The sequence below is a fragment of the Acomys russatus genome, chromosome 8, assembly GCF_903995435.1.
Source record: "Acomys russatus chromosome 8, mAcoRus1.1, whole genome shotgun sequence".
Classification (NCBI taxonomy): Eukaryota; Metazoa; Chordata; class Mammalia; order Rodentia; family Muridae; genus Acomys; species Acomys russatus.
This window is the reverse complement of record NC_067144.1, coordinates 12304589-12327577: the sequence shown is the minus strand read 5'-3', so window position 1 is coordinate 12327577 and position 22989 is coordinate 12304589. Positions and strand designations below refer to the sequence as shown.

The following is a 22989-nucleotide window of genomic DNA, read 5'->3' as shown; positions in this document are numbered from 1 at the left end:
TGGGTGGTACTACATCCCAGCATATAAACATTTCCGTTAAGCCCACAACATGTTATATTATTTCTGCTTTAGAAATCATCATGTCACAGAAAAGTAGCTCAAACCCAGAAGCTTTAAAAAAAAAGATTAAGAACAGTTAGGTAGCATCCTTAATGTAGCCCCTCTGGCATTATACATCTTAAATTTAATGAGCAAATAAAGTTATCTATTGTTATTAGCTCTCCAAAATGGCTGTGACCAGTCAAGGAAACTTCGATGGGAAATTTGAGCACTGGATCTTGCAGAATTAGCTAAAAAGCAACCATGGTGGCATAAGATGTTTGGGCGAAAACCTGGGCTATCAGCTGAAAAGTATAGTGTAGCAACCCAGCTGTTAATTGGAGGTGTTGCTAGATAGTGCACTGGATTCATATTCCAGAAAGTTGGAAAATTGGCTGCAACAGCTGCAGGAGGTGGATTCTTTCTCCTTCAGCTGGCAAACCATACTGGGTACATCAAAGTTGACTGGAAACGAGTAGAAAGGGGCATGAAAAAAGCCAAAGAGCAGTTGAAAATTTGTAAGAAAAACCAAATACCAACTGAGGTCAATAGTAATGCAGAGGATTTTGTGTCATTTGTAACAAAGAATGTTCTAGTGACTGGGGGATTTTTTTTTTTTTTTTTAGCCTTTCTGTTCGGCATGGCATCCTAAGAAGTTCACTTCATTGTTGTGTTTTTGTTGTTGTTGTTGTTGTTTGTTTCTTGCTAGCAGCTTCTATGCACTCCTTTTCCTTCTCTTCTCCTGTGCCTTCATCCCTGTTGTAGCAAATGGCTACCACAGGCTTCTCCTGGTACAGGATTAATATAAGCCTTCTCATGAGCTTGACATGTTGGAAGAGACAATACATGTTAACTTTCCAGTACATTCCTTACGTGGTTGACGTACAGCTTAGCCGCATGCTCCTTTTCTCCTGTGTAAGATCCTTTCCCAAACTTGATTTGGAATACCAGCATGTAGTTACCTTCGTATTATATGTTACATGAAAAGGAACCAAATACATGTGCCTTTAAACATGTAAGATTTTGGTATCTTGGTGTATGCTTTCTTTTATAGTGGGTTGTGGGCTATAGAAAGTGAGGTATTTATACTTGCTATAATTATCCTGCCAAAATGCCAGTAGAAGTACTGTAACTAAAGAGATGGAATATGAAATGAACTTCTGCTAAAGATGTATGAAGTAATGTAGGTATTGTATTTGGTAGGTGGATCTTTACAAAAACTAACTATAAGTAATTTATTGTCGGATGGTCAGAAGAGTCACTTATGGGTATTAAGATCCAATCCAGAAATGTTTTCCACCATACCACATACTGCAGCTCATGGCTGTATTCAAGTCATTTAGGTAAGAGAAGGAAAAAACTTTTGGATATTCATTTCATATAAAGGGTTGTATGCTTTGAAATTTGAACTATTTTTCACAGCTGTTAAAATATTAGGGATAGAAGTATTCCTTTAAGAAAATTCTGTTTCTTTATCCAATTTGTATGAAATACAACATTTAAGCAAGGATTTTAAAGAGATGTTCCAGGCATTCAGAATTGAGAATAGCACATGTGAAATAAATTATTTCAATAAAAACAAAGTTATGTATTGTAGTTTTTGTGTGTAAGATCTCTACTGTGTTTTATTTCATATAAAAGTAAGATGCCATCTCAAAAATACTTTCAAATTTGGGCTTCTTAATTCAGCTCAAAAGTAAAATTAAGCAGAAGGCATAATGACCATTGTCATGTAGCAGAACTTGAAAATACGTTCAAGCTTTAAAAATAGGCCTGCATGAATCAGGTATAGTAATTTCTCTAGCCATTACAATTAAAATGATGTAACTTCCTTTAATGTGAAAGAATATATAGCATTTTATTACATAAAAAATCAGATATGTGCTATCACATAAATGACTTTTATCTACTACTGGTATTGGTTATCTTTAAATAGTACTCCATATAGATTATGCTTAGACACAAAATATATAAATAAACAGAAAAATACAAACACTTTCAGTTGCTAGGAACATGGCTGCTTGAATAATCACTGTATCATCTTCCACAAACTCATGCCTTAAGTGATCTTGTTGTTCCGCAAGCTCCCCAGCTTTCATCACATACAGTGCAGAAACAACAAAAATTCTACCTCTGAGCAGACATGGATTCTGTGAGCAGTGGAGCTTGCTTTATCCTGTGGCCCACAGTTGACCTCACATCTAATCATCCTTGGAGGGAGGAGAGGATAGCTAAAAGAGCTAAAACAACAATACCTGAGCTCTGAGAAATTTAGGAAAATGCAGAAACTCTGAGCAATCACAGTTCAGAAAGTCAAAACCCAGCTAGGCACTTATAGACATGTTCACCTGTCCTTGATTAGAAGTAGAGATTAAAAAAAAACAACAACCAAACGCACAATGTGACAGCTTCTTTAGAGTTCTGCACAGCAGAGGGCACTGCTTATGAGTGTGGTTTCCCACCTTCTCTGGTGCAGAATACTAAAACTTGTCTTTAGAGTGCTTCCAAGTAGGTGTTACCCACAGACTCCAGGAAAAGGCAAAACAAATACTTCTGGGAGAATGCATTTTAAAACAAGACCCAGAGGATTCACATAAATGCTAAAGTAGAAGGAATACAAAAATGTTTAAAATCAGTATGTACAAATTATATAGTAAAATCCTAGCATCCTGATCCAGAAAGGTGGCAAATACTGAACTACCTTGCCTGGTACAGTTAACCAAGATACTTTATATTACTATGGCTATTGTGAAAGGTATAGTTTCCCTAATTTCTTTCACAGCCTGTTTGTCATTTGTATACAAGAGGGCTATTGACTTTTTTTCAGTTGAGTTTGTATCCAGCCACTTTGATGAAGGTTTTTATCAGCTGTAGGAGTTCTCTGGTGGAATTTTGGGGACCACTTATGTACACTATCATATCTTCTGCAAGTAGGAAAAATTTGACTTCCTCCTTTCCCATTTGGATCCACTTGATCTTCTCTTGTTGTCTTATTGCTCTAGCTAGAATTTCAAGAATTATATTAAAGAGATATAGAGAGTGGGCAGCCTTGTCTAGTCCTTGATTTTAGTGGAAATTCCTCAAGTTTCTTTCCATTTAATTTGATTTTGGCTATTGGCTTGCTGCATATAGTCTTTATTATGTTTAGGTATGTGCCTGGTGTCTCTGATCTATTCAGGACTTTTAACATGAATGGGTGTTGGAGTTTGTCAAATGTTTTTTCAGCATCTAAGGAGATGATTATGTGTTTTTTTCTCTTTCAGTTTGTTTATATGGTGGATTACCATATATTGATGGATTTCCATATATTGCACCATACCTGGGATGAAGCCTGCTTGGTTATGGTGAATGATACATTTGATGTGTTCTTGGATTCAGTTTGTGAGTATTTCATTGAGTATTTTTGCATCAATACTCATAAGAGAAATTGGTCTGAAATTCTCTTTGTTGGGTGTTTGTAAGGTTTAGGTATCAAGGTGACTGTGGCCTCATAAAATGAGTTTAGTAATGTTCTTTACATTTCTAGTTTGTGGGGTAGTTTGAAGAGTATTGGTATTAGCTCTTCTTTGAAGGTCTGGGAGAATTCTGCCCTGAAACCATCTCTCTCTGGACTTGTTTTGGTTGGGAGACTTTTGATGACTGCTTCTATTTCTGTAGGAGAAATGGGATTATTTAATTGGTTTGCCTGGTCTCAATTCAGCTTTGACTAGTAGAATTGATCAATAAAATTGTCCATTTCCTTTAGATTTTCAAATTTTGTGGAATATAGACTTTTGAAGTGAGACCTAATGATTCTTTGGATTTCTTCAGTGACTATTTTATGACTTCCTTTTCATTTCTGATTTTGTTGATTTGCACAGTGTATTTCTGCCTTTTAGTTAGTTTGGCTAAGGGTTTGTCTATCTTGTTCATTTTCTCAAAGAACCAGCTCTTAGTTTTGTTGATTCTTTGAATTGTTCTCTTTGTTTCTAATTTATTGATTTCAACCATGAGTTTGATGATTTCCAGACATCTACTCCTCTTGGGTGTATATCTGCTTCTTTTTTTTCTAGGGCCTTCAGGTGCTTTGTTGGCTACAGTTCTGTCCTGATATACAGAATGCATGTGCTGTATGCTGCTGGCAAGCTTGTGGCTAGACCTTGGGGACCACACCTATGCGTACATTTACCTGGGAACTTTTCATGGATTGTCCAGGTGATTTGAAGTCAGATTCATTTGTGTTCCAGACAATGGGTGATCCTCTGGGCCAGAAGATCTAGACACTGCTATTTTGTGGGTCGCAGTTCCATCTTATAGACAGAGCAAAGGTGCCATGTGCAGGCAGGTGGACCCCTCTCATCTGGGAAACACCAACACTAGTATTTTGTAGTTCTCAGTTTGGTCCTTAGGTTGCTGTGCAGTCACTGCTCTCCCATTGCACAGACACAATGTGTGATTGGCACTGCCGTCTTTGACCTCCCCTCATGACATCATTTTTAAACAGCTGATTAATAGTACATTGACTAAATGTACCACAGTTCTTTATCCATTCTTCTGTTGATGGACATCTAGGTTGTTTGTCATTTCTGGCTATTCTAAATACAGCGGCAGTGAACATGGTTCAGCAAGTGTCCCTATTAAGCAGTCTTTGGATACATGCTCAAGAGTGGCATACTTGGATCTTGAGGGAGAACCATTGCGAACATTCTGAGGAACTGCCATATTGATTTCCATAGCAGATGTACAAGTTCACACCTCTACCAGGATTGATGAGTGTTCCTCTTACTCCATGTCAGCCTCAGTATAAGCTGCCACTTTTTACATTCCTCACTTTGGGGGAAAAAAGCAACAAGATAGACAAACACATATCCAAACTAACTAAAAGGAAAAGAGAGAGTATTCAACTTAATCAAATCAGAAATTAAAAGGTAGACGTAACAACAGGTACAAAGAAAATGCAGAGAATGAAAAGGATGTACTTTAAAAACCTATACTCCACTAAACTGGGAAATGTAAAATAAATGGAGAATTTTCTCAATTTATCATCAGGATCAGATAAGCAATTTGAATAGACTTAGTGAAATAAACCCCTAGTGAAATAGAAATTAAAGATTTTTCAGTCTCCACCCCAAAAGCTCAGGGACAGATAGTTTTTGTGCAGAATTCTACCAGACTTTTAAAGAAGAGTTAATACCAATTGTGCTTATATTATTCCACAAAATAGGAACAGAAGGAACATTGCCCAACTCACACTGCCACAGTTACTGTGGTACTACATCAAGACCCAACAAAGATAGAGAATTGGAAACCAGTTTCCTTTATGAAAATAGATGCAAAATTTATCAATAATATACTTGCAAACCAAACTTAAGAACACATAAAAAAGACCATTCACTATGATCAAATAAGTTATATCCCAGAGATGCAAGAATGATTTAACATTTGTAAGTCAATAAATTAGTTCACTATGTAAACAAACTAAAAGAAAAATAAACCATATGATCATCTCATTAGATCCAGAAAAGGCCTTTGAAAAAATACAGTACCCCTTCATGATAAAAACCATGGAGAGATTATGAATATAAATGGCGTGGATTAACATAATAAAGGCAGTTTACAGAAAACCTATAAACAACATAAAAGTAAATGGAAAGAAACTCAAAGCAATTTCACTATAACCAGAAATAAGACAGGGTTGCTCACTTTTTTTACACCTATTTAATAAAATACCTAAAATCTTAGCTAGACCAATTTGACAAGTGAAGAAGATACCCTAAAGAAAAATACTTTAAAGAAGGACATACTTTAAAGAAAAGAAGTCAAAGTGTATTCATTTGCAGGTGATAAGATTGTATACATAAGTGAACCTAAATATTCAACCAGGGAATTCCTAAAGTGAATATATAACTTCAAAAAAGTAGCTGAATACAAATTAACACAAACAGACAAACAAAAAGAAACAGACTCTCTCTTATATACAAATGACAAATGGATTGAGGAAAAAATCAGGGAAACAACACCTTCCACAGTATTCTCAAATGATATCTTGTGGTAAAGATTTATATGTAAAGACTTATATGATAAAACAATTCAAGTAACTGAAGAAAGAAAATGAAGATGTATCAGAAGATGGAAAGATTTCCCATGCTCCTGGATTAGTAAGATTGATACAGTAAAAATGTCCATCCTTCCTAAAGCAATCTACAGATTTAATACATTCTCCATCAAAATTCTAACAGAATTATTCACAGGCCTTGAAAGAAAAATTTGTATCTTCGTATGGAAACACAACAAATTCAGAATAAATAAAACAATCTTGAATAATAAAGGGACTGCTGGAGGTATCACTATCCCTAATTTCAAGTGCTACGAAGCTGTATTAATAAAAACAGCATGCTATTGACACAAAAACACACATTTTCCCCAGTAGAATTGAATTCAGTACCCTGACAAAAATTCACTCATATGAGCACAAGATTTTTTAAAAAAAGAAGCCAAGAACACACACTTGAAAAAAAGACAGCATCTTCAACAAATGGTGCTGGTCATACTGGATGGCTGCATGTAGAAGAATGCAAATATATCCATACTTACTACCCTGTAAAAAGCTTAACCCCCAATGGACCAAAGATCTCAACATAAAACCAGATACACTGAATATGAGAGAAGAGAATGTGGGTAATAGTCTTGAGTTCACTGGCACAGGAGACAACTTCTTGAACAGAACAGCAATAGCTTAGTCAGTGAGACAAACAATTAATAAATGGGACCTCATGAAACTGAAAAGCTTCTGTAAGGCAAAGGACACTATCAAGTCAACAAAGTGCCAGTCTACAGAATGGAAAAATATTTTACTAACTTCACATATGATAGAAGACAAATATCCAAAATATATGAAGGACCCAAAACCTATATATCAAGAAAAAAATAGCTCAATTAAAAGAAACTGTGGTACATATACACTATGGAATACTACTCAGCTATTAAAAACAAGGAATTCCCGAAATTTGTGGATAAATGGATTGAGCTAGAAATGATCATAATGAGTGAGTTAACCCAGAAGCAGAAAGAATCAAATGGTATATACTCACTTATATCTGCATACTAGCCCAAGGGGCATGTCCCACGAAAGCCTTCACTTACCAGGAAACTGGGACAGAGGGGAAGGCATCCTATTAGGACTCTAAATGAGAGACGCATGGGAGAACAGCAAAATAAAAGGATCCAGAGGGTCCTAGAAATCTACAAGTAGAACAATATGATAGGCAGATTTGGGCCCAGGGGTCCCGCTCAAACTAAGGCACCAGCCAAGGACAATACAGGAGGTAAACTTTAAACCCCTTCCCAGATCTAGCCAATGGTCAGAATATTCTCCACAGTTGAGTGGAGAGTGTGATACGACTTTCTCACATACTCTGGTGCCTCACATTTGACCATGTCCCCTGGAGGGGGAGACCTGGTGGCACTCAGAGGAAGGACAGCAAGTAGCCAAGAAGAGACTTGATACCCTATGAGAATATATAGGGGGACGTAATCCCCCTCAGGAACAGTCATAGGGGAGGGGAATAATGGGAAAATGGGGGGGGGAATGGGAGGATACAAGGGATGGGATAAACATTGAGATGTAACAAGAATAAATTAATAAAAATAAAAAAAAAAAAATATGGTACAGATCTAATCAGAGAATTCTCTATAGCTGAAACTCAAATGGCTGAGAAACACTTCAAGAAATGTATGACATTTTTAACCATCAGGGAAATGGAAACCAAAATTGCCTTGAGATTTCATCTTACACCCATTGGTGTGACAAAGACTAACAGAATGAATGAGAGGTCATGTTGATGAGGATGCAGAGTAAGGAGAACAATAATTCATTGCTGGTGGGACTGCAAACTTTTCAAGCCATTGTTGAAATCAGTGTGGCAATTCCCCCATGAAGCTAGTAATAGCCCTACATCTTGGGCATATATCCAAAGGACTCCACATCTTACCACAGAGAAATTTGCTCGGCCATATTCATAGCTGCTCTATTCATATTAGCCAGATACTCTAAACAGCCTAGATGCCCATCAACTGATAACAGATAAAGAAAATGTATACATTTCTACAATGCAGTGTTGCTCAGCTGTTTTTTTAAATGCAAATTTGCCATTAAACACATGGACTTGAACTTAGAAGAAAAATCATTCTGCATGAGGTAACTTAGGTCCCAAAAGATTATGCTATATACAAAATGTTATGAATTTGTTTACATATGGATGATACCTGTTACGTCTTCAACATGCAAGTTATAATCCATATAACCACTGAGATTAGGTATAGGGTAAAGGATGTGGAGTGTGTGTGTGTGTGTGTGTGTGTGTGTGTGTGTGTGTGTGTGTAGGTGATCTCCATAGAAAGGGGCAATAGAATAAATACTTATGAATGGTGAAGATGGAAGACTAGATTGGGTGAAGAGTACCAAATGGGGAGAGGGATGATAGTAGAAATACATGGAAGGCCAGCTGAAACTTAGGGGCATTTGAGGGGTCATATGCAAGCCTACACAGGAGAACACCTCTAAAATACAAACATATATGAAAGAAGTCTAAATGGACTTACTAAATACCCAGGGAGACAAAGCCACATTAGGATCTACCGCTACCAAATGAAACCTCTGAACCAGAAATGGGTTCCATCTAATTGAGTTGTTGCCTAAAAGAGCCCGATGGAAACTCACAAAGAACCTAACCTATTGCCCAAGCTATTGATTTATCTCCACAAATGGATGTAAGGTCCTATTGCTGAAGACAACACCAATGTCCCACGAAAGCCTTCACTTACCAGGAAACTGGGACAGAGGGGAGGGCATCCTATTGGGACTCTAAATGAGAGACACATGGGAGAATAGCAAAATAAAAGGATACAGAGGGTCCTAGAAATCTACAAGTAGAACAATATGATAGGCAGATTTGAGCCCAGGGGTCCCACTCAAACTAAGGCACCAGCCAAGGACAATACAGGCGGTAAACTTTAAACCCCTACACAGATCTAGCCAATGGTCAGAATATTCTCCACAGTTGAGTGGAGAGTGTGATATGACTTTCTCACATACTCTGGTGCCTCACATTTGACCATGTCCCCTGGAGGGGGAGACCTGGTGGCACTCAGAGGAAGGACAGCTGGTAGCCAAGAAGAGACTTGATACCCTATGAGCATATACAGGGGGAGGTAATCCCCCTCAGGAACAGTCATAGGGAAGGGGAATAATGGGAAAATGGGGGGGGGGAATGGGAGGATACAAGGGATGGGATAAACATTGAGATGTAACAAGAATAAATTAATAAAAAAAATTTTTAAAAAGAATATGCAGAAATGCAGCTGGTGCCTTCGTAGAACCTTCATTCCTACTGACTGGGGTTCATGGTACTAGGAGGTATTCTGTGTGCACACTACCAGAGAAGAACGGTGAACACAGACCAGCTACAAAGACTTCTATTGACAATGGTGACTTGGCTACAACTTACACTCATGCAAGACTGGCCCAAAAGTTGAAACTAATAAATTATATGATTGGCTATAAGGCCAACTATATGAGACAGAACCCACTCCTTGCACTTCTCGGGTAGCCAATAATCTAACAACATTGTGATATACCAAAAGATCCGTATCTTACTCAGCTATCAGGGAGGCAACACCTCCTGCAATATGCAGAGACCCCCAAGTGAACAAGGTGCAGAGAGTGAGAGACCCTGGAACACCCAGTCCTAAATTGGATGTCTCTATCAAATCCCTCCACCTTGGTTCAGGGAACTCTATGGAAAAGGAAGTGGAAAGATTGTAAGAGTCAGTGGGAATGGAAAATAGAAAGCACCAACACCTTTTAGACACAACAGACCTGACGCACATATGAACTTACAGAGACTATGGCAGCATGCATAGGGCCTGCACAGGCTTAACACAGATGGGGGCCCAGAGCTAAGAGGGGACATATGAACACAAACCCCTGTCCCCAACCCAGAAGCTATCTCCAGTTGACAACCACTCACTTGTAAAGAAAAAATTAGTTCCTACCAACAGAGTATCCTGGGTATGTAAACCACACTTAAGTATAGGCCCCATGCCCAGCAGTATAGTAGTATAGTAGACAGCCAACACAGAATAAACTCAAAGGAGATTTTGCTTGGTAGGTTGGCTGGTTTGTTTTTCTTTTGCCCATGATGCTTTGTCTGGGCTTCTTTTTTTCCTTACAAGTCTTTGTTTACACATGATAGTTTCCCATATTTTGTCCTTGTGGAATTTCTGTGTGTGTGTGTGTGTGTAGATGCATGTCTCTGTGTCTATGTTTCTTGTGGTTTTTCTTTGACTCTTTTTTTCTTTTTCTACTTTGTCTTTGTCTTATTTGGATTTGTTTTGATTTTTTCTTTTCTTTTCTTTTTAGATCACTGTTTGTTTTCTAATGAGACAGTGCAAAAATTAGGTGTAGATTTGGGTGGGAAAGGAGATGGGGAGGACTTGGGAAGAGTTAGGGTAGAAGAAACAATAATCAGAATATATTGTGTGAAAAAATATAGTTTTAATAAAAAAGAAATAAGTAGGTAAAATTGTCCTTTTAAAAGATGTAATTTTTACTTAAAGAAACCACTGGAATTTTATAACATAACTGCTATAACAATTGAAATAAACAGTATTATAGTATAAAGAGTTATTATAAATATTGTATTTAAATTTTTATATGAATTTGTATGTATCCATGATAAAAAAAATGGAAAAGAAGCTTTGAAACTCTACTTACAATAAGAAACAAATTCATGAAATAGTTATATAAACAGAGCAAGAAAAAGTAAAGTCTCTATAAAAAATATTACAAATGCTGTTGGAGGAAATTAAGGAAGTACCAAATAAGTAGAGGAACATGTTGTAATTACAAATAAAGTTCCCAATATTATTCAAAACTGAGTACTTCAACAGATCCAATTTCCTCAGAATCTTATGCTTGGAGAAAGATGAATATTGATGCAATCATAATCAGGATTACATAGGCTAAATCATCACACTTTACAATCAAATCAAAATTTTTATAGAAATGTAAGAAATCATAGTTAACATGTTAAAAAATTTGTTTATAGAGGAAATAACATATGAATAAATGTCATACTTTGATTTCATGCCTTAAAACAAAGTTTAGACAGCTTGCTACACTTTGGGAGTTCCGGAAGTTTAAAAATACCGAATAATGGACCCAAATCAAAAGACAGAGCAATGTATAGTTAGTTAATTGATTCTTACAGACATGAAAAAGCAATTCAATAAAAAGGAGATGCTTTTTAATAACTATTTCTGAAATAATTAAGTTTCCAATTAGATTTACTGCACTAGACAAAAGATCATTATTTCATAACATGTAACAAAATTGATAGAAACAAATGGTAAGCCAAAAATTTCAAAATTTCAGCGAGTTAAGCAAAAGGATTTTTAGAATGAAGAACAGTATTAGCTGTCATAAAAACTTTCCGAACTGAACTTCATCAAATAGCAACACATTCTCTCATGGGAAGTAGCCCACAGAATGGAGGACGCTACTCATGATGCGCATATGGAAAAGGGCCCAAGGACATGAAGAACTTTTGATTCATCAATGAAAATGGACACTTCACTAAAGGGCTCACAAGTATATAGGAATGTAAACCACTAACCGTGCAAAATTCCCGCATTAAAAACTGTGGACCTGCCACTTTCAGAAGGCAGTGCTTTCATTACAAATTTAAACTCTGTGAATTTCCATGTTCACCAATGCTTGAGGCATATTCAATCTTCATTTAATAACAGTCATCCTAAAAAGAAATGGAAGCCCATTCGTTTTGTTTTGTTTTGTTTTGCTTAATTACTTTTCATGGTGAGTGAAGACACTCAGAATCTTTGGAGGTGTTTACTGGCCATTTGTGTATCTTCCCTGAGTCATCTTTTGGAAGATTTTTACCCAACTATACCCTGCTGGTAATAGTCTAATGCTGGTCCCTGTAGAAAGCAGTGATTGAAGGCTTTGGGAGCATTCTCTCTTCTTCTCCCTCCTGTTTTCATGTTACAGATTAAAAGAAAAATGTCTTCATTTCCCAGTTGACATAGTACCTTTTCTGTTAAGTTTTATTTCTCTTCTTTCTTCCCACAATGCTTAACAAAGAATGCCTTGTTGCTTTAAACACCTGCTCAGTTTCATCACTTTGATGGAGTGAAGAGCAGTGGCTAAGACAGAGAGAACAGGTTGTCTATGGACTTGGAACCTGTATGAGTTCAAATATGCATAATATATCCTAGAGAAATTGGAATCCCCCAGAATCTCATGCTGGGAGAAGGATGAAGCTTGCTGCAAGCCAGAGGGGAAACTTGTCTCCTGGAAATACAGACAACCTGTTAGACAGCTAACAGGAGAGACTGGAGCACAGACATGAGGCGATGACGGGGGGGGGGAGGTGGCTACACCTTGACCAGGAGTACTTAAGTCTGATATTTCTGACTGTTTACTTAAACCTAACATCATGACAAAACCACAAAAATGGACTTGTGGACAGTCACTGGACTTCCTCAACTCTCTTCTCAATCCAACTACCTTAATACGTTTTTTTTCCTGCTTTTGGCTATTTAAAAAAGAATACGATGTGGACTATTAAAGCATTTGCACAACATTCTATATTTAGTATTTATATATCTGTCTTCCCTATGTGGCTATTAGCTTGCCGTCCAAAAGAAAACTGCTTAACTTAATTATGTTTATTCCAAAGAAATCTACATAGGTCTTGGCACACAATCAGTGAAAGGTGAAGGTGGGAATTGGGCTATTTAGTTTAGGTTTTTGTAATATGTCAGAATCCCAGGAAACAATGTTTCACTGAGTCTAAGGAGCCAGCACAATTTAAACAAAAATGAGCATTTCCCCTCCAATACCTACCACTGGACATTGGCTCTGTATTCCTGTATTTCTGTATTCTGTATTCCTGTAATTATGTATAGTTGATTTGACATTTTATCCGAAAAACTGGCTGCTGAGCCAAAAGCTAGTTTATACAGTATTAGCAGCTATTCCATGATAATTGCACAAGTGCTTATGTGTGCCTGCATGTGTGAAATTCCTGCTGTTAAATTGGTTTGTGGACCAAATTTCAAAATCGATCTGTTCCGTGAGCAACATCCCAGCTGGAGCACCATTCTTCTGAGCCAAACTTTCATCCACACACTTTCTTCAGACAGCCTGGGTATTGTTCACTGAATAATTACATAAGTCACTTCTCAGCCTCCAAAACCAATGTAGTAATTCATACTCTGCCAATGGATTCTAGTGCCATAGTTTAACAGAGAACAACATGTCTGAGTCCACTGTGTAGTCCCTCTTAACAGGCCCTGAAAGATTTTTTGTGTGTTTTGCTGACATTAATAGGAGACAAATCCAAATTCTTCATCATGAGCCTAATTGCTGATAGTTAAGAATAGCATCTTGTCTGAAAATCAAGAGTCATAACAGAGACACGATTGCAGCTGGCCAAAGACTCATAAATGAAATAAAGAGAAAGGACAATGATAAATGGTAACAAAATGAATAATAACAAATGTAGGAGCCTTGTAGAATACTACTATTTATTAGTTAAAAATAAAATTCTGGGGCTGGAGAGATGATTCAGTAGTTAATAGTATGCATTCCTCTATCCTAAGAACTAGAGTCAGAATCCCAGCACCCAAGTCCATTGAGTCACCACCAATGCCTGTAACTCCAGCTCCATTGAATCTGATGTGGTTTTTGGCCTCACACACATGGGCACATGTGCTCTCACATAACCACACACACATACATAAACAAAAACAAAATCAATTTTTAAAATAGTTAATCTCCAAGGTTAAATCATTACAGCCACACAAATGAATAGAATGATTCTGAGATCACAGGAGCTTCAACTCCCTAGTAAGCTTCATCTTAAGGAGGAAGACAACTGTGATGAAAAGCTATGCATTTTTAGGTAGTTATGCAATCATTAGAACAATTTACTTAGAACTCAAATACAGTGGCTTCGGTTATAAGGGGCAGGGCAAAAGGAATTTGCAGGGAAGGTTAATCTGGGCTATGTTCATCCTTCTGTTTTTCACAGCAGTTCTTGTTCCTGTCTTCTGGGTTTAGAACTGTTTGCACATCCTTTCATGGCTCGGTACCTCCATATTACCTTGTCAATAGAACATTCCTGATGACCTATTCTACAATGCAAGCCTTACCTTATTTTGTCCCTTTCCTCTACTTCACATATGTTGTACCATTCTTTGTTTGCTTCCCACATCCCTCCTCAACATGTTCCTGGTGCCAGAGTTGCTGTCTTACAACTCTGCCCTTGGTACTTCTTATCTGTGTGGTGTGAATTAAGGACTTGGAATTACTTGCTTAATTAATAAGTAAAAGAGATTTATCAGAAGCTCATAAGGGTCATTGTTTACAACCCTTTTTCAGCTTCCTCCTACAATATCTCCATCCCCTCCTATGCATGAAAACACAGTGTGGATTCAGAACACTCATACGAAGACAAATAAACATGACAACTCATGTGCAGGGTAATTTCTATCTTTATCAACTCAGCAATCAATGAGTACTAAGACTCTTGCCATTTTCTGTTAATGTGTAGCATGTTATACAAGGGAAAAGAAACCAAGACTCAGAAATGCCATTTAAATTACTAACTCTCTAATTCTACAAAACAGGGAGTGGCTGCATGGGGCACAAAGCAAAGCATTGTGTGCTACTTAACTTCTTGGAAGAGAAAGTATTACATAGGCAAGAACATAATGTCAGCTGCAAGGAATGGTTTCTAGAAAAGGTTCTGGAAAGGCGAATGTGCTACATTTCAACCAGTCCGGAAGGCTAAGGAAAGGCATTGGAAATAGAAGAAAATTCATGGAAATGACTGATAGAAGCAAGAAATCAAGTCATTTCAGGGACTACGTCCTCTTCCTAATACTGAATCCCTGGAGACACCTACATTGAAGAACATGCTAGCGTCAGTCTGCAGCAATGTTCAAATGCCATGAACAGACTTTCAGAATCCACTCTCTTTCAGTTAGGAAGCTCCTGACGGCTTTGCTTAGGGATGGGATGTGTGCTATTTGCTTAAAACAATGACTTATCCCAAAACTGTGCTGTGCATAATCCTGTTGAGAAATATGAGAACAAGAGTATGGACTCATGGGAAATAAAATCTCATAAAAGAATTAAAGTGGAAAGGTAAAAAGGGCTTGGCAAAACCAGAATTTCCTGATGATTTCAGAACTTCTAGTTTCATCTGCCCGATTGTCTATTTTGAAGATGTTATTTCAGGGAGACACAAACCCAATGTGGAGTTCATTTAGGAATCTTCTACAGGGAGGAAAGAGGGGGCATGAGAAGATGGGAACTGGAGCAAGGGGAGGGAATGAGAGGACAGATGGATGGGGAGTGTGAGACTATTACACAGACCACTGGGCAACTGGGTATTTCCCCCCTGGGCTACTTCAATTTTGAAGAAGGAAATAAAGTAAATTGCATTTCACTATTATTTATTTATTTGATCAAACTAGGTTAAGGGAAGACAAATGAAAATTGCAGTAGGATATAAAAACAGGTGCCATGAAAAGCTTTTTAAAAGGAATGGAAGCTATAATGTTTTTCCTTTGGAAAATAGATATAAAAGTTTGCACAGTTGAAGCTTTTTCAATCCACCCACCTACACCTATTCAGAAACATCTGTTTTCCTATAAAATGGAAACTGAAAAAAAGAAAAATAAGGGGCTGGCTAATAATAACATATGGTGAGGAGAAAACTTGTTTGTTTCATTCTTTTTTTTCCCCCTAGGTTAAAAAAAGTAACTTTTAGAGTATGTTTAGTACTTAGGCTCAGGTATGCCTATATGACTCTCCTGTTGTACTTTGAATCACAGATAATTCTGTATATGCTACTGTGGTTAACATATCAATATTTTCATGCAACTCATAGGTATGTCTTTGCTCTGATTATTTTATTTCAGATATTAATTCATTAAGGTTTTTTTTCACCTATGTATGTGAGGTTTCATTTTCTCTGAGTGTAATCAAGCTGAATCATTTCTTAGGTGTGCAGTAACCCTAACCAATGGAAAGAAGTGGTCATCTAGTTGAACAACAAATATAGCAAAAGAGTGTCTGGCTCAGATGACAACAGGTCTGACTGAAGAAGCAAACAAATGAAGGACACAGACGTATCTGAACTAGGAAGTGTCCTGTCCTAAGTAAGCTCGTGGCATAACCAAAGACTATGAGACAAAACTAAACATGGGCTCCCCCACTTTACATTTTGATAGGTTGTGGTTTTTCTGTTGCAAAGTCAAAGTTTCCCTGATGAGTGAAGAAAAGTCCACTTATCTGTAATTATAAGGGGAAAAGATGTATAGATTGCTGTTAGGGACCATGACATTCTCGCAAGTGGGTGGTTGTAGATTCCTTTCCAATAACAATGGCCACACTAGAACTCAGCAGTTAGCTAGGTTTCCAGTGCCAGGCATGATTTTTCTCTTATTGAGCAGGTCTTAGGTTCCATTAGAGAGATACTGGTTACTGCCAAGGTACCCATGCCACTCCTGCACTTTAGGGTTATTGGATATGTTGATCATTAGTGGGCTTCATAACCATCCTAGCTGGGCATAACTGTGCTTGCCTACAACCTATGAGTTCACCATTGTGCTCCTTAACAGCCTATGGGTAGAAAGCATCAGAACCAGAGTGTATCCATAGGACAGTGACAATGATCCTATAGTATAGTGTGTCTAGACGTATTTATAAGACGCTTATCTTGGTACCCTTTCTTTTCATCCAACTTTCTTAAAAGAATGGACAGGTATCCATGCATACATCCTTACATTTTCTTGGGGCATAGCACCTTGAGGAATTTTTCCTTTTTAATTTATTTGCTATCATGTAGTCCTGCCTTCATTTTTTTGGACTTGGTCAGTTTTTATGTTTCAGTTCATTCACCTTTAAACATCACTCTTAGTCTTTTTTATTTCTTCACTACAGAAGATAACAGACCAACGGATGAAGCTAAAAACAGATCCAACAAAAAATTTAGCCAGGTATTTTTAATAGTCTAAAAGTCAAAGTGTGCGGTAAAGGAAGCAATGGAGACAAAATTGGAAATTCTCAGCAAAATGATTACATTGGCCTGAAGCCATGAAGAATTTTCTCTATTTTCATCAGGATTTTTTTGGTATGTCTTATTATGAGAGTCATTTCTTACAAGAAAAAAAATTTTTTAATTATTCTGGTGCTGTGGAGACCAATGGAAGAGATTTAACAATATTCAGGTAGGAGATGATTAAAATCCTATATGGACTCCATAAGATGAAGTTAAGATATATTGAAGCCAAAGAATATAAATGATGTTAAATGGATTGAATCTTATACCTCAAAATGCATGCTTATCGTCTATGGAAAACATACTTTAAGAAAATCTATTACCTGTATTCCATTATAAAGAAATAAACATATGTGATAAGAAGATGGCTCTGCACTTAAAAAATAATTTGCCATTCAAGAAAAAGAGCTAGAATTTGGATGTGAAGTGTCCATGTAAGAACTAGGTGGGTATGGTGATCCACTTATAATCCTAACTTTGGAAAGCCAAGCCAGAGAACCCCTACAGCAAGATGGTTGTTGAGTCCAAGCTTGATTGAGTGACTCTGCCTCAAAGAATAAGGTGGAAGAGTAATTGAAAGAATTTACCCAAATCACACTGGGATGCACAGAAATGCACATACACTTGTTCTCACACCTGCACAAACATGGCTACCCACATATATCAGCACCCATACATATATGCACAACACACACACACACACACACACACACACACACACACGGAAGAAAAATCTAAATACAAAGTTTAATTTAAAAAATTGTCATGTTCAGGAGTAATAAATGAAATATTTAAAATAGAGTTAAAGATTAGAACTTCTCTACCTTATATGCAACACTCCACGGGTGTTAATAAATCCATTTTACCCAAGAAAGAATAGGCATTGTAACATTTTTCAAATTGTTCACTGGTGTGATTTCATATGGAAATTCTAAACATCCTGTGCCATTTATCTGCTTATAATCTCACTAAGTTGCTGTGCTCTTTTATATAGATTTCATTTAATGACTATTTCACAAATATATGAGTTTTCACACAATCAGATCATAAAAATAAATGTTTAAGGGTTTCCATAGTTATATGAGACTTGGATTTGGGAGGGTTTTTGCATGTTTAAAATACATAGTTATTTTTCACTATTTAATAATAAATAAGGTCATTGCTTTCAAATAGAAGCTTGTCTTCAGTCTGGAGAACGTCTCTCTGGTTGGAATTGTGTACACTCATCCTATTTAGGGCAAAAGGAGCAGATCCATGGGAATTTAAGCTCTGTAACAGCCACCATTATGATGGTGTGCTGTGTTCACTGGCAGCCACTGGGTAGGTTGAAGACTTTCACAGATAGCCTCTCATTAATCTATTAATTTAGGTCCTTTGCTCTGGAAAGTGCCCAACCTTCTTCGATGCTCTGTACATGTGTTTTATGGACACACATATGAGCATAATGCTATAAAAGCCATAACTTGATACTGACATAGTAATGGTAGAATTTTATTTCTCCATATATATATGTGTGTGTGTGTGTGTGTGTGTGTATGTGTGTGTGTGTATGTGTGTGTGTGTGAGTATGTGTGTGTGTATGTGTGTGTGTGTATGTGTGTGTATGTGTGTGTGTGTATGTGTGTGTGTATGTGTGTGTGTGTATGTGTGTGTGTGTATGTGTGTGTGTGTATGTGTGTGTGTGTATGTGTGTGTGTGTATGTGTGTGTGTATGTGTGTGTGTATGTGTGTGTGTATGTGTGTGTATGTGTGTGTGTGTATGTGTGTGATTTCTACATATATTATATTACCTTCTACATATGATGTATATATTGTATAATTATATATTATATATAATGTATATATATATATATATTAAATTCTCCTCTTATACTGTACTTCTAAGAATTTAAGATTTCTCTTGTGCTCTAATTCTCTATTTTCCTTAGCATAACATCCTCTGATTCTCTCCTTGAGTCAATCTGTTTACTTTTTGTTTGTTTGCTTATTTATTTATTTATTTAATCACTTTATAACCTTATCCCAACCCCATCTCTCAAGACTCCTCCCATTATTACCCCTTCTCTTTCTTCTCAGAGAAGGGGTGGTCCCCAAGGTGTACCAACCCACCCTGTCATCTCAAGTCACAACAGGAATAAATGCATCCTCTCCGCTGAGGGCAGACAAGGCAGCCCAGCTAGGAGAAAGGGATCCAGAGGCAGGCAACAGAATCAGAGACAAACATCTTTAAGAGAGAGAATCTCCTTGACTTGCGTATTGTATTGTAGACGTGCAAACCTCCTTTATTATTTATACCTATCCCTACAATCTGATGTTTCAATGTTTAACTGCTTCCTTAAGAACATGTTTGTCTACATATAACATTTCAATTTCACACATGATTAAGAAGTGCCTCTTTTCAGAGAGGGTCTTAAGAATCTACTTAGCAACTCTATGGAAGAGAAAGGTTTTGGTACTTTCAATACAGAACGACTAAGTACAGGATCTTGGGAAGGTGTGATTTAAATTCAACCATCTTGAGACTGAATCAGTCCTACCTGTGAATGATTCCAGAGTCGCCAAGAAGGAAAATATCCTAAAATACATAGCATCAGTGGAGCCTCATTGTTTCATTTCTTCCTCATCTCTTCTCTCTGAAAGTTTGGAGCTTAGTAACCAACAGGAATATCTTTTAAGCTAAAACAAATCTTACGTCGATGTAATACGAATGGCCATACATTCATTGATTGTTTCCCATGGAACTAAAACTGATGCCGTGTTTACACATAAAAGTACTTGGTATCCTAAAATGTTCTGAAATATAATTTATATTATTTGGTAATAAATGCAAAGTGCAGTGCGATGGAAGCTTTGGTTTCTTTGTAAACTCAGTTATGTAAATGTGTTTTTGTTTTAATCCCAAGTGTGGAGGATTTCACTTTGGCTTTAGTTCGTCCACAGCTGATAACTGTCTTGTGCAGGGTGTAGAATCTGAGGACTCTCAGAGGTATAAAAAAGAAAGCATAAAGAGAGAAGACGGTGGCTTGGAGGAGACTGGCAGAGTACTGTACTGCCTGCTGCATTGGCTGTTGGTATCAGAGACTGGCATTACTCTCAAAAGAACCCAACAACTCTACTCAGCCAGAAGTGCAGAGGTCTACGTCCTCTGTTTTTCTCCTTCTAACCTTCTTTCTCTCTTGCCAAAGGTCAGTGGGGGTGGGGGTGCTGGAAGGGAGATAAAGGTGTTTCAGAACCATAAGTAAAATAGGTTTGTGAAAAATCTAAGCCAACAGTACAGTATGAATACATTAAATAAAATGCGTGATAATATGATACTAAGAATGTAACATTTATATAACTCCTAATTGTGTCACGGTTCTTGCTATAGGTGGTTTATTGTATATATGTGTAATAATATAAATACGCATGTAAAAAATAAAAAAATATTTAATTAAAAAAGTGAGTTGGTTAAGAAACAAACAATTTTTATTTAATCTTGTATAACATCTGTATATAAATTTGAAACCCCACTTTAAAGTTATCTATAGAACATCACCATTTGATGCTATAAAAATTAGCTGATGTCCATTTATCATTTATATTTTCACTCTTATTGATTAAAATGTTTTCACCGATAACTTCATATACATGCAGAACACACTCTATTCCCCTTCTCCATGTCTTGAATCTCCTTCCCAGTATGGTCACCCCCCCCCCTACAGACCCATTATTACATTCATATTCTGTTTTGAAACCAAGTGATTTTAACGAGGACCATCTGTGGGACCATTCATTCAGAACTATTCATTTGAGCCTGGTGAGGGCACTATTGGGTGTATGACTGAAGATAATGACCGCTTTCTGCCAAATTTATCTGTGGTCAATACTTGAATAGAGAGGGATAGAACTTCAGCGGTTCCCTACAGGTACAGACAACCACAATTGCTGTGAGAGCACGTTTGGCATGGCTATGCATATCCCAAAGGTAACATTTTGCAGCCCCTCTCCTTATCTTCTGTCTCGTATACTCTTTCTGCTTCTTTCCTGTCAGTACTCCCCAAGCATTAGAGGGGATGATAGAAAGGTCCTTTTTAGAACTGCATACTGAACTGTCACTTATTCAAAGGACCCCCCAAGCAGCCAGGTATCTCTTCATTCTTTGCCATTCACTGCAAAGATAAGTTTCTCTGATTAAAGATAAGCAAAGCATTTGCCTACGGACATAAATATAAATATTGAGAATCCAATTGTGCGCTATGCCAATTTCACTAAGCAGTATTAAGCTATCGCCTATTACCTAGGACCTCTCTATTTACAGACTTTAACTGGGTTACAGTACCATACATGTATTACTTTGTGTAGCAACGGCTTCAAAGCCAATCGGAGGGTAGTTGGTTAACCTCAGACAATTCCTTTAACTATTGTACCAGGAGGCACATCTTGACCTTGAGTTCACGGAGTTAACAGTTGGTTGATACTGTTGATTCCTTATCTTTCCCAGCAGCCTACATAGTGTGTTTGAGCACAATGAAAGCCAACCAGCCTATCATCCACAGGTTAGCCAGCCTATCATCCACAGGTTAGCCAGCCTATCATCATCCACAGGTTTGGGGTTTCCTGGATATGACATCTATCATTTACTCACCCCCTTTCCATCAGACTTTATTTTATTATATTTTATTGCTTGTCGATTTTTCTCACATTGTCTTCGAACTCAGATATTCTGTCCTTTCACTGATCCATTCTATTGGTAAGACTTTACATGGGGCTTTTAAATTTCACTTATGTTTTTGCATTTAAGAGTGATTTTCCTTCAGCATTTCCCTCTATTTGAAATGTCTTTTATATCTCACGTTGTCTTTCTTATTCAGCTGTTTGTGTCTCTATCATGACCTTATTTTCTTCTTAGATTTCTTTGAACATACTTAGTCTTTTGAGCCCTTTCTCTGTAATTCCATCTCAAATACTCTTGTTAGATATTATTTTTGCGGGGCTAGCAATTTCTGAAGGAGTTATGTGTCTCAGTTATTCATGTTTCTTCTTGTTGATCTTCTTCGACCTATGCAGATGTGTCTGCAAGACTTTGAATTTTAAGGCCTTAAAGAATGGGTGAGCTACAGCCTAATGCTGCAGACAATTTCACCTCAAATTCAGTGTACTTTTATACACAAATGTAGCAAAGAAAGAAATGATTCAAGGAAGATTGTTTGAGTTTAGAAAAACGTGACCAGAAGAACATGTAAATATATACAGCCAGTAAGCACACACACCACATATGAACAGAGTAGCCCTTTTTTAGAACGTTCTCAGAAAAGACAGATTTAAACACAATTTCCTGGCATGTGCTATTGGTTGTATATGGGCAAGCATGAAAACAAGGCAGAAGGCGATGATTTCCAGAGTCAGGATAATCTGAGAACTGCACTCACCATATCCTTTCACCAAGAGTGGGTTCTATAGCTATGTTCTGACATCTGCTAAGAATAACGTGTTATAAATGATTGCAAATATTTGTTACAGGAGGCATGAAATCATGTCTAAGACTAATACAGGGTTGTTGCAGGATATTTGATCCCATTGTGAACCCCAAGATTCAGAATTGGAAAAACCTGTTCCTTGTGGTATGGCTCAGCCCTAGCACACATCTTTAACCTAAGAGCTTTTTTGTAAACAAGAGCTAAATAAATCAACCGTAGGTCAAGCAGTTGACAAGGAGTTAACATAGAAAAAAAAGATAGAGAGTGAAGGTAAGTTAGGAGGATGGATAGAGAAATGTACAGCATGTAGTGAGAAGAGACATTGAGTTGAGGCAGCAGAGAGAAAGCAAATGGGCCTTTTT

At 37.2% G+C, this 22989-nt stretch overlaps 1 pseudogene; it reads left to right on the top strand.

The window, feature by feature from the left end:
• Positions 1 to 224: 224 nt before the first annotated feature.
• Positions 225 to 691, top strand: LOC127193081 (FUN14 domain-containing protein 2-like; annotated as a pseudogene).
• Positions 692 to 22989: the final 22298 nt, after the last annotated feature.